The sequence below is a fragment of the Oncorhynchus mykiss genome, chromosome 29, assembly GCF_057628025.1.
Source record: "Oncorhynchus mykiss isolate SJ-2025 chromosome 29, ASM5762802v1, whole genome shotgun sequence".
In the NCBI taxonomy this organism is placed as follows: Eukaryota; Metazoa; Chordata; class Actinopteri; order Salmoniformes; family Salmonidae; genus Oncorhynchus; species Oncorhynchus mykiss.
In genome coordinates, this window is record NC_143050.1 from 18,073,942 (window position 1) to 18,086,007 (window position 12,066).

Sequence of the window (12,066 nt, forward strand, 5' to 3'; positions counted from 1 at the left end):
CTTCACTTAACTAGGCAAGTCAGTTAAGAACAAATTCTTAAGGAGCATATGTTTGCATGTTTATGTTTGTGTGTGTTTAGGGGAGACCTAGTGTGTCCACACTAAACAATGAAATGGTTGCCCAACAATAACAGTACATGGTTTACTAGACTGACCATTAAGAGGACTACCATCACTGTTCACCTCCCCCTCCCATCCTATCCCCTCCCCATGCCTTTCCTCCCAGCAGGTGCTCTGCCACCTGACCTTGTCCTGCATGCGTTTCCATAGACATTACCTTGTCTTCCTAAGCCCAGCCATGGCGTGCTCTGATTATGTCATCCTACCAAAGCACAGGCGTCAGTCCCAGACTGAACACGGGAGATGTTTACGAGAGGGGAGAATTATGCTGCGCTTTGTGAGCCTTTTACTGTGTCAAATTAAGGTGTTACCACTGAGGATTATGGTGTTTTCCATTTGTCTTCGAGGTGTTGTGCCAGCACGGTCATTTTTCTACCTTTTTTCAGATGGATTTTGTCACTATGGGGTAAGGAAAATCACAGCCTACAGTACTGTGTACCTCACTTTAGAATACAAGACTGAGCCCCTAATCCCAGATGCTCCTCCTCTCATCACGCTCAAATGCATCCTCATGTTGGAAACACAACATGTAATGTATGCTGCATGACTCATAACATTACAGGCATATCCAATATGTGCGTAATATAGTCACAAATATGTGTATATTGTAAGCATTAGTACATGGTTTCTATACTCAGTTAGGTGCTTCTTTACCCTCACTAACTAATAGCCTTAAAAGTCCAGCTTTAAACAACCCTTTAGCTAATGTGGCACTGTAGCTGGGGCCCGACTCCATCCCCTAATTACTGTATATAATCCCCCCCTCGCCTGACCATGTGGCCCTGTTAGGAGGTCACCAGCTCTGGCCAAGCCCACAACAGAGCCGGGTGTGGGGGTAGGGTGGGGATAGGAGGACGGTGTTGGGGATAGTGAGTCTACAACGGATTACAACAAAGAAATAATGATCATAGTTTAGCATACACAAGACAAGCATTTTAGTGATGGCACTAGAAGGACATTGGTGTATATCATCGAATGACACCTTATGTAAAAAAAAAAATGTATGTACATTCACTATTATTATATTGCATTTCAAATGTGTTCAAAATACCATTCACACATGGCAATGCAAAACCCAATGAGTAAAACAAATACTTTTCATCAACAACTTATTTATTTAACATCATGTAGATGAAATATCTCTTTCAAATAAGTGTTACATTATATTGGTCCAACCATTTAAGCAGAAAATAGTTTGTAAGTATTGATTGTGGATCAGATAAGTATTATTTTCTATTTAACTAGGCAAGTCAGTTAAGAACAAATTCTTATTTTCAATGGCAAACTAGGAGCAGTGGATTAACTGCCTTATTCAGGGGCAGAATGACAGATTTTCACCTTGTCAGCTCGAGGATTCGATCTTGCAACCTTTCAGTTACTAGTCAAACACTCTAACCACTAGGCTACCTGAGTGGTGTTATTTTTGTTAAAGACCAGACTACCCCCAGCTCATTTACTCTGGGCACTATTTCCCCTTCCTATTTTGTTAGAAAATCAGGAAATGTGGCCCAATGAAACGAGAAGCTGACTGATTCACTTTATATCTCTATTAGAAACAATGGCTGAAAGGAATTCTACTGCTGTCACATTCTCCAACCAAGACCATCATGCTAGAACACACTGCATCTATAATATTTAGCAAGTCTAGCTGCCTGGCTAGTGTGTTTTATTAACAGGAAAATGTAGAGTGGTTGTGTTGGCATTGATATAGGCCTAACATAATTACATTCCACCCTATACAGAGAAATCAAGTTCCTGAATAAACATTCTCTTATAGGCCCAAACAAAGTGAGATCTGGAAATTAACTCAATTTCATGGTTGTTGTTACCCATTTCATGTGAATACATGTTGACAGTGACACAAGGTTTCCACATCCTGTGTACCATTAAATTGTCAGTACTAGCTCACAGCAATAGTTAGTACTGCAGCGACATCTATTGGCAAAGTGATGTTTCGACAACCTTGTGCCATTGTGACCAGGACCCAGACTTTGCTCCAGTTATTCTCAGAAGAGACAAAAAGGGAAAAGAAGGTGCGCTTGATATATCTTACATCTTACACCTTCTCTGATCCTTAATTTACATGGTTCATTTCCTTCTCATAATAACAAGTACATAACTACATCAGGCTATTTATTATGAGTATGCTGATCATATTTACCAGCTGCTTAATAAAACTCAGAGTGCTAAGACCATGACCAGAGATGCATAGGCCTACAGAATGCGGTTTCAAGAAACAACACCAGGGCTCTTTTATCAAGATTAAACATGTACATGAACTCTCTAGTCGAGGACAAATAAGGTTTCTCATGCAGAGGTTAAGTTGGTATTATGATGAGTCACTGAAGGTTTGTGGGAGAAGAGTGCACGACTAGGAAAGGTACATTTCCTGAAGTAAATGTGTATGCTTGCTTCAGCTATCTTAAAGAAATGGTATGGTATTGTAAGTTTAAATTGTTATTTATAACATAAGAATATTGTAACAACGGTAACAACTGCTATAGAAATGATAACCCTAACCCTAGATTAATGTACCCATGCCAACTCCACCTTGTCCACATCCCGGTTCAAACCTAACCCTCAACCACAACCCTAACCCTAGCCTCAACCACAACCCTAGCCTCAACCACAACCCTAACCCTAGCCTCAACCACAACCCCAACCCTAGCCTCAACCACAACCCTAACCCTAGCCTCAACCACAACCCCAACCCTAGCCTCAACCACAACCCTAAACCTAGCCTCAATTCTAACCCTAGCTTCATGTCCACATCCCAGTTCAACCCTAACCCTAGCTTCATGTCCACATCCCAGTTCAACCCTAACCCTAGCCTCATGTCCACATCCCAGTTCAACCCTAACCCTAGCCTCATGTCCACATCCCAGTTCAACCCTAACCCTAGCCTCATGTCCACATCCCAGTACAACCCTAACCCTAGCCTCATGTCCACATCCCAGTTCAACACTAACCCTTGCCTCAACCACAACCCTAACCCTAGCCTCATGTCCACATCCCGGTTCAACCCTAACTCTAGCCTCATGTCCACATCCCAGTTCAACCCTAACCCTAGCTTCATGTCCACATCCCAGTCCAACCCTAACCCTAACCCTAGCCTCATGCCCATATCCCGGTTCAACCCTAACCCTAGCTTCAACCACAACCCTTACCCTAGCTTCTTGTCCACATACCGGTTCAACCCTAACCCTAGCTTCATGTCCACATCCCGGTTCAACCCTAACCCTAGCTTCAACCACAACCCTAACCCTAGCTTCATGTCCACATACCGGTTCAACCCTAACCCTAGCTTCATGTCCTCATCCCGGTTCAACCCTAACCCTAGCTTCATGTCCACATCCCAGTTCAACCCTAACCCTAGCCTCATGTCCACATCCCAGTTCAACTCTAACCCTAGCCTCATGTCCACACCCCGGTTCAACCCTAACCCTATCCTCAACCACAACCCTAACCCTAGCTTCATGTCCACATCCCGGTTCAACCCTAACCCTAGCCTCATGTCCACATCCCAGTTCAACTCTAACCCTAGCTTCATGTCCACATCCCGGTTCAACCCTAACCCTATCCTCATGTCCACATCCCAGTCCAACTCTAACCCTAGCTTCATGTCCACATCCCTGTTCAACCATAGCCTCATGTCCACATCCCAGTTCAACTCTAACCCTAGCTTCATGTCCACATCCCAGTTCAACCCTAACCCTAGCCTCAACCACAACTCTAACAGTGTTTCTTTGTAGTCTTAAACAAATCTACTTTGAAACAAACGTATACACCTCACACACATGGCTATGGGCTTATCAAAAAGAGGACACCTGTACCATGTCAGATATAGAGTTGAAATGTATTCAAATTTGAGTTTGCATCCCGATATTACGGTTTATATACATCTCAGAACACTGAAATTTAACAAAACCGTTTGACATAGAAACACCGGATTTTCTGTATTTTAAAAATAATATTGTTTATTAATTATGAAACTATTTAAAAAATATGAATAACATTCCACCAATGAGGCCACGAGTCATTTGACTGCAGGAAAGGGCTTCTGATATATAGCCATTGATTCTATAATAATAGAACTTAGAAATGCTTGATGAGCTTAGTTCAACTGTCATACCCCATCAGAATCAAATCAAATGTATTTATATAGCCCTTCGTACATCAGCTGATATCTCAAAGTGCTGTACAGAAACCCAGCCTAAAACCCCAAACAGCAAGCAATGCAGGTGTAGAAGCATGGTGGCTAGGAAAAATTCCCTAGAAAGGCCAAAACCTAGGAAGAAACCTAGAGAGGAACCAGGCTATGTGGGGTGGCCAATCCTCTTCTGGCTGTGCCGGGTGGAGATTATAACAGAACATGGCCAAGATGTTCAAATGTTCATAGATGACCAGCATGGTCAAATAATAATAATCACAGGCAGAACAGTTGAAACTGGAGCAGCAGCACGGCCAGGTGGACTGGGGACAGCAAGGAGTCATCATGTCAGGTAGTCCTGAGGCATGGTCCTAGGGCTCAGGTCCTCCGAGAGAGAGAAAGAAAGAGAGAAAGAGCGAATTAGAGAGAGCATACTTAAATTCACACAGGACACCGGATAGGACAGGATAAGTACTCCAGATATAACAAACTGACCCTAGCCCCCTGACACATAAATTACTGCAGCATAAATACTGGAGGCTGAGACAGGAGGGGTCAGGAGACCCTGTGGCCCCATCCGATGACACCCCCGGACAGGGCCAAACAGGAAGGATATAACCCCAGCCACTTTGACAAAGCATAGCCCCCACACCACTATATCTTCATCCACCAACTTACCATCTTGAGACAAGGCTGAGTATAGCCCACAAAGATCTCCGCCACGGCACAACCCAAGGGGGGGCACCAACCCAGACAGGAAGATCACATCAGTGACTCAACCCACTCAAGTGACGCACCCCTCCTAGGGACGGTATGAAAGAGCCCTAGTAAGCCAGTGACTCAGCCCCTGTAATAGGGTTAGAGGCAGAGAATCCCAGTGGAAAGAGGGGAACCGGCCAGGCAGAGACAGCAAGGGCGGTTCGTTCCTCCAGAGCCTTTCCGTTCACCTTCACACTCCTGGACCAGACTACACTCAATCATATGACCCACTGAAGAGATGAGTCTTCAGTAAAGACTTAAAGGTTGAGACCGAGTTTGTGTCTCTCACATGGGTAGGCAGACCATTCCATAGAAATGGAGCTCTATAGGAGAAAGCCCTGCCTGCAGCTGTTTGCTTAGAAATTCTAGGGACAATTAGGAGGCCTGTGTCTTGTGACCGTAACGTACGTGTAGGTATGTACGGCAGGACCAAATCAGAGAGATAGGTAGGAGCAAGCCCATGTAATGCTTTCTAGGTTAGCAGTAAAACCTTGAAATCAGCCCTTGCCTTGACAGGAACCCATGATATAAGCTTGTTTTACTCCAATGTGTGTAAACAATGTAGCCTACTTGTACACACACACTGTATAACTAGAAAACAATGCGTGCATGATCAATCCTTGCCTCCATAGCCATGTCTATGAATTTGAGAGGGGTTACATTTCTCTGCTGTTTAACCAAACAAGTTGCAGAGGGCCTTTAGATTTTTCTTAGAATTGGAGGCTGCAGCTTTAAGTGTACTGCTGCCTAATTATTCCGTTTTTGATTGTTTATCCATTTTTTCGATCATTCCAATCAGCCCTTCAGATGAACAAAAACAACTCCCGTCACAACGCCTCTCCCCTATTTGACCTAGATACAGTGCCTTGCGAAAGTATTCGGCCCCCTTGAACTTGGCGACCTTTTGCCACATTTCAGGCTTCAAACATAAAGATATAAAACTGTATTTTTTTGTGAAGAATCAACAACAAGTGGGACACAATCATGAAGTGGAACGACATTTATTGGATATTTCAAACTTTTTTAACAAATCAAAAACTGAAAAATTGGGCGTGCAAAATTATTCAGCCCCTTTACTTTCAGTGCAGCAAACTCTCTCCAGAAGTTCAGTGAGGATCTCTGAATGATCCAATGTTGACCTAAATGACTAATGATGATAAATACAATCCACCTTTGTGTAATCAAGTCTCTGTATAAATGCACCTGCACTGTGATAGTCTCAGAGGTCCGTTAAAAGCGCAGAGAGCATCATGAAGAACAAGGAACACACCAGGCAGGTCCGAGATACTGTTGTGAAGAAGTTTAAAGCCGGATTTGGATACAAAAAGATTTCCCAAGCTTTAAACATCCCAAGGAGCACTGTGCAAGCGATAATATTGAAATGGAAGGAGTATCAGACCACTGCAAATCTACCAAGACCTAGCCGTCCCTCTAAACTTTCAGCTCAAACAAGGAGAAGACTGATCAGAGATGCAGCCAAGAGGCCCATGATCACTCTGGATGAACTGCAGAGATCTACAGCTGAGGTGGGAGACTCTGTCCATAGGACAACAATCAGTCGTATATTGCACAAATCTGGCCTTTATGGAAGAGTGGCAAGAAGAAAGCCATTTCTTAAAGATATCCATAAAAAGTGTCGTTTAAAGTTTGCCACAAGCCACCTGGGAGACACACCAAACATGTGGAAGAAGGTGCTCTGGTCAGATGAAACCAAAATTGAACTTTTTGGCAACAATGCAAAACGTTATGTTTGGCGTAAAAGAAACACAGCTCATCACCCTGAACACACTGTCAAACATGGTGGTGGCAGCATCATGGTTTGGGCCTGCTTTTCTTCAGCAGGGACAGGGAAGATGGTTAAAATTGATGGGAAGATGGATGGAGCCAAATACAGGACCATTCTGGAAGAAAACCTGATGGAGTCTGCAAAAGACCTGAGACTGGGATGGAGATTTGTCTTCCAACAAGACAATGATCCAAAACATAAAGCAAAATCTACAATGGAATGGTTCAAAAATAAACATATCCAGGTGTTAGAATGGCCAAGTCAAAGTCCAGACCTGAATCCAATCGAGAATCTGTGGAAAGAACTGAAAACTGCTGTTCACAAATGCTCTCCATCCAACCTCACTGAGCTCGAGCTGTTTTGCAAGGAGGAATGGGAAAAATGTCAGTCTCTCGATGTGCAAAACTGATAGAGACATACCCCAAGCGACTTACAGCTGTAATCGCAGCAAAAGGTGGCACTACAAAGTATTAACTTAAGGGGGCTGAATAATTTTGCACGCCCAATTTTTCAGTTTTTGATTTGTTAAAAAAGTTTGAAATATCCAATAAATGTCGTTCCACTTCATGATTGTGTCCCACTTGTTGTTGATTCTTCACAAAAAAATAAAGTTTTATATCTTTATGTTTGAAGCCTGAAATGTGGCAAAAGGTCGCAAAGTTCAAGGGGGCCGAATACTTTCGCAAGGCACTGTATTTTGTGTGTATGTATTGATATGTAGGCTATGTGTGCTGTTTTTAAATGTATGTAGTTCTGTCATTGAGCTGTTCTTGTCTATTAATATTCTGTATTGTGTCATGTTCTGTGTGGACCCCAGGAAGAGTAGCAGTGTCTTTTCCAACAGCTAATGGGGATCCTAATAAATTACCAAACATTGGCTATATTGTAAAAATTAATGAAAAAATGTAAGGTTAGGGTTAGGCATTAGGTTTAGCAGTGTGGTTAAGGTTAGGGTTAAGGCTAGGTTTGACTTTGTGCCTGTGCCAGTTAGAGAACACTCTGAAGAGCAGCCTCCAGAACAAGATGCATGAAAAAAAATGCTAACCTGCAAAAATGACATGAAAGTCGAATAGGCCTATACCTAGCCTACATTATATTTGTCCCACTATTAAATCGGGGAGGGGACTGTGGATTTTTCTCTGTCCATCAGTACGTTCCTTTGTACATTAGGCTTACGCAGTATCCCAGACAGCACTGGGATGATTTTGATGTAACTTGATAGTGAATGATGCGTCTTGCCATAGCGATCAGGCATTTACAAAGTTACACTGATTGGCCCTAGGCGGGAGCTGTGGTCATTGACTGAAATGTGTTCGTCATATGCAATATCTCAATTGGCCCAAGGGGGCGTGCATCATTTGTGGCGGACGACATGATACTGCAACCTCTTGCCTTATTTTTTATAAATTGACACAAAAACATATTTAAAAAATAAGGGTTTCTATTTTGAAGGAATTCAGATAAAAAAATTCCACAAGAGGGGTCAAGAACACATCTGTGTTATCACTGCTACCTCCTCCTAATGTACAGTGCCTTGCGAAAGTATTCGGCCCCCTGAACTTTGCGACCTTTTGCCACATTTCAGGCTTCAAACATAAAGATATAAAACTGTATTTTTTTGTGAAGAATCAACAACAAGTGGGACACAATCATGAAGTGGAACGACATTTATTGGATATTTCAAACTTTTTTAACAAATCAAAAACTGAAAAATTGGGCGTGCAAAATTATTCAGCCCCTTTACTTTCAGTGCAGAAAACTCTCTCCAGAAGTTCAGTGAGGATCTCTGAATGATCCAATGTTGACCTAAATGACTAATGATAATAAATACAATCCACCTGTGTGTAATCAAGTTTCCGTATAAATGCACCTGCACTGTGATAGTCTCAGAGGTCCGTCAAAACCGCAGAGAGCATCATGAAGAACAAGGAACACACCAGGCAGGTCCGAGATACTGTTGTGAAGAAGTTTAAAGCCGGATTTGGATACAAAAAGATTTCCCAAGCTTTAAACATCCCAAGGAGCACTGTGCAAGCGATAATATTGAAATGGAAGGAGTATCAGACCACTGCAAATCTTCCAAGACCTGGCCGTCCCTCTAAACTTTCAGCTCATACAAGGAGAAGACTGATCAGAGATGCAGCCAAGAGGCCCATGATCACTCTGGATGAACTGCAGAGATCTACAGCTGAGGTGGGAGACTCTGTCCATAGGACAACAATCAGTCGTATATTGCACAAATCTGGCCTTTATGGAAGAGTGGCAAGAAGAAAGCCATTTCTTAAAGATATCCATAAAAAGTGTCGTTTAAAGTTTGCCACAAGCCACCTGGGAGACACACCAAACATGTGGAAGAAGGTGCTCTGGTCAGATGAAACCAAAATTGAACTTTTTGGCAACAATGCAAAACGTTATGTTTGGCGTAAAAGCAACACAGCTGAACACACCATCCCCACTGTCAAACATGGTGGTGGCAGCATCATGGTTTGGGCCTGCTTTTCTTCAGCAGGGACAGGGAAGATGGTTAAAATTGATGGGAAGATGGATGGAGCCAAATACAGGACCATTCTGGAAGAAAACCTGATGGAGTCTGCAAAAGACCTGAGACTGGGACGGAGATTTGTCTTCCAACAAGACAATGATCCAAAACATAAAGCAAAATCTACAATGGAATGGTTCAAAAATAAACATATCCAGGTGTTAGAATGGCCAAGTCAAAGTCCAGACCTGAATCCAATCGAGAATCTGTGGAAAGAACTGAAAACTGCTGTTCACAAATGCTCTCCATCCAACCTCACTGAGCTCGAGCTGTTTTGCAAGGAGGAATGGGAAAAAATGTCAGTCTCTCGATGTGCAAAACTGATAGAGACATACCCCAAGCGACTTACAGCTGTAATCGCAGCAAAAGGTGGCGCTACAAAGTATTATGGGGCGGCAGGGTAGCCTAGTGGTTAGAGCGTTGGACTAGTAACCAAAAGGTTGCAAGTTCAAATCCCCGAGCTGACAAGGTACAAATCAGTCGTTCTGCCCCTGAACAGGCAGTTAACCCACTGTTCCTAGGCCGTCATTGAAAATAAGAATTTGTTCTTAACTGACTTGCCTAGTAAAATAAAGGTTAAAAAAAAAAAAAAAAATTTACTTAAGGGGGCTGAATAATTTTGCACGCCCAATTTTTCAGTTTTTGATTTGTTAAAAAAGTTTGAAATATCCAATAAATGTTGTTCCATTTCATGATTGTGTCCCACTTGTTGTTGATTCTTCACAAAAAAATACAGTTTTATATCTTTATGTTTGAAGCCTGAAATGTGGCAAAAGGTCGCAAAGTTCAAGGGGGCTGAATACTTTCGCAAGGCACTGTATCACAATTTCTGTCTTTAGATTACCCCCCTGCCTTTACCATATTTCATCTGACTGAATGGTTGAAAAGGAATTGGAGAGTCATGGTGCTGTAGCTGCATTTAAGTTGATTCTATTGTTGTTAGAGGGCTGTGTATTCATGTCCTCGGGAAACTGTACAGCTGTATGTAAATAAGACAGCACGAACTGCACATGGCCCACGAGTGCCACGGGCCAATCGCTGGCGCTCCTACATCCTTTCTCGTAGCAACAAGATTACACATTCCGAATTCCTCCTGCCCAGGCTGTGTGCTGAACAAAGGCAGTGTAGGCCGTAGTTGGTGGTGCCTCTGTATAGCCCATAGGCTGCTCTAGGGCCAGGCATTGAGGATTCTTCTAAGTACATTTTCAAGCAATTGCTAAGACTATGACTAATCATCAATGATGTGCGTGATGATGATGATGATGATGATGATGATGATGATGATGATGATATCATTGTAGCATGCATAGTGGGTCACTTAATAGGCTAAAGACCTAAAAAAAATAAAACATAATAATAAACAAAACTTTTTTTTTTTTTAAACCTACCTTACCTACTGAGGTTGAATGTAAATGTCAAATGTAGGACAGGCTCATAAACACCCCGAGGGCCCATGCAGCAATGCTCTTTTTGAAACAACATTTTGTAGGCTAACATTGTAGTTGTATTCGGTGGATTTAACATATTGCTAGATATTACTGCACCATTGGAGGTAAAAACATAAGCATTTCTCTGCACCTGCGATAACATCTAAAATTAGACTTTGAGGTTAATGACATTAGTTTGAACGTGTTGACCAGTGTATATTGCGGGTGGCACATTTTTTAAAACTAGTTTTCCCTTATAGGCCTCAGTGGAGATAGGTATTCCGTTCGTTTAAAAGCACCACATTTGTGATTCCGTTTAATTATCCCACCGCTGAACAACCAGGGACCGCCAGTAATTGACTAAGTCAGGCAGGTCACGTCAAAGAATAGGACTGAATTCAATTCTCCAGCTTTATGCAAATAGGGTGTCACAGAGGTCAGGGCAGGCGCGTGGCTTGTGCCTCCAAAGGCACACGCTTCAAACTTCCAATTCCAACAAAGGCGGAAAGTAAAATAATGGGGGAAGTCCCCCCTTCAACCCCGAACACATAGGCCTATTCAAATAAATGCCCTACGCCTCTCCCTAGTGCTATCCTCCTCGCGCGCCAACTTTTTTTTGTCTACTATCCCCAAAGGATGAAAAAAAAATCCAATAACAATCAAAGCTCCCGAGATAACAGACCGGTTGGGAGACACCATACAAAGGCTGGGGTGTGTGTGTGTGTGTGTGTGTGTGTGTGTGTGTGTGTGTGTGTGTGTGTGTGTGTGTGTGTGTGTGTGTGTGTGTGTGTGTGTGTGTGTGTGTGTGTGTGTGTGTGTGTGTGTGTGTATGTGTGTGTGTGTGTGTGTGGCCATGCGTTTGTGCGTGTGCGTCCTGAGCATATTCCAAACTAGATTGCTGCTGAGGACAGTGTCGGTTTCTCCTATTGTGGGACATGCTTATTCTTCATAACAACATTATCTGATGCCTATTTTAAATCAATGTTGACAAGTTAAAAGGAAAGGCATAAGGAAACGGGCTGAAGGTAATGATTTTGTCTGGGTTGATACCCCTAATATATAATTTCTCTTTCAAAACAGGAATTGGGAATGTTGTCTTTTATTTGTATTTTATTTCAATGCACAATAGCACATTATCCACAGGCCTATTTCATACAGGAACTTATAGAATTGCAACAATATGCCATAGGCCTACACGCCATTTTGATGTTAAGCACAAAAGAGGCTAAAAACATGAATCAATGCAACTGACTGCTTAGATTGATTAACATTATCAATATATATA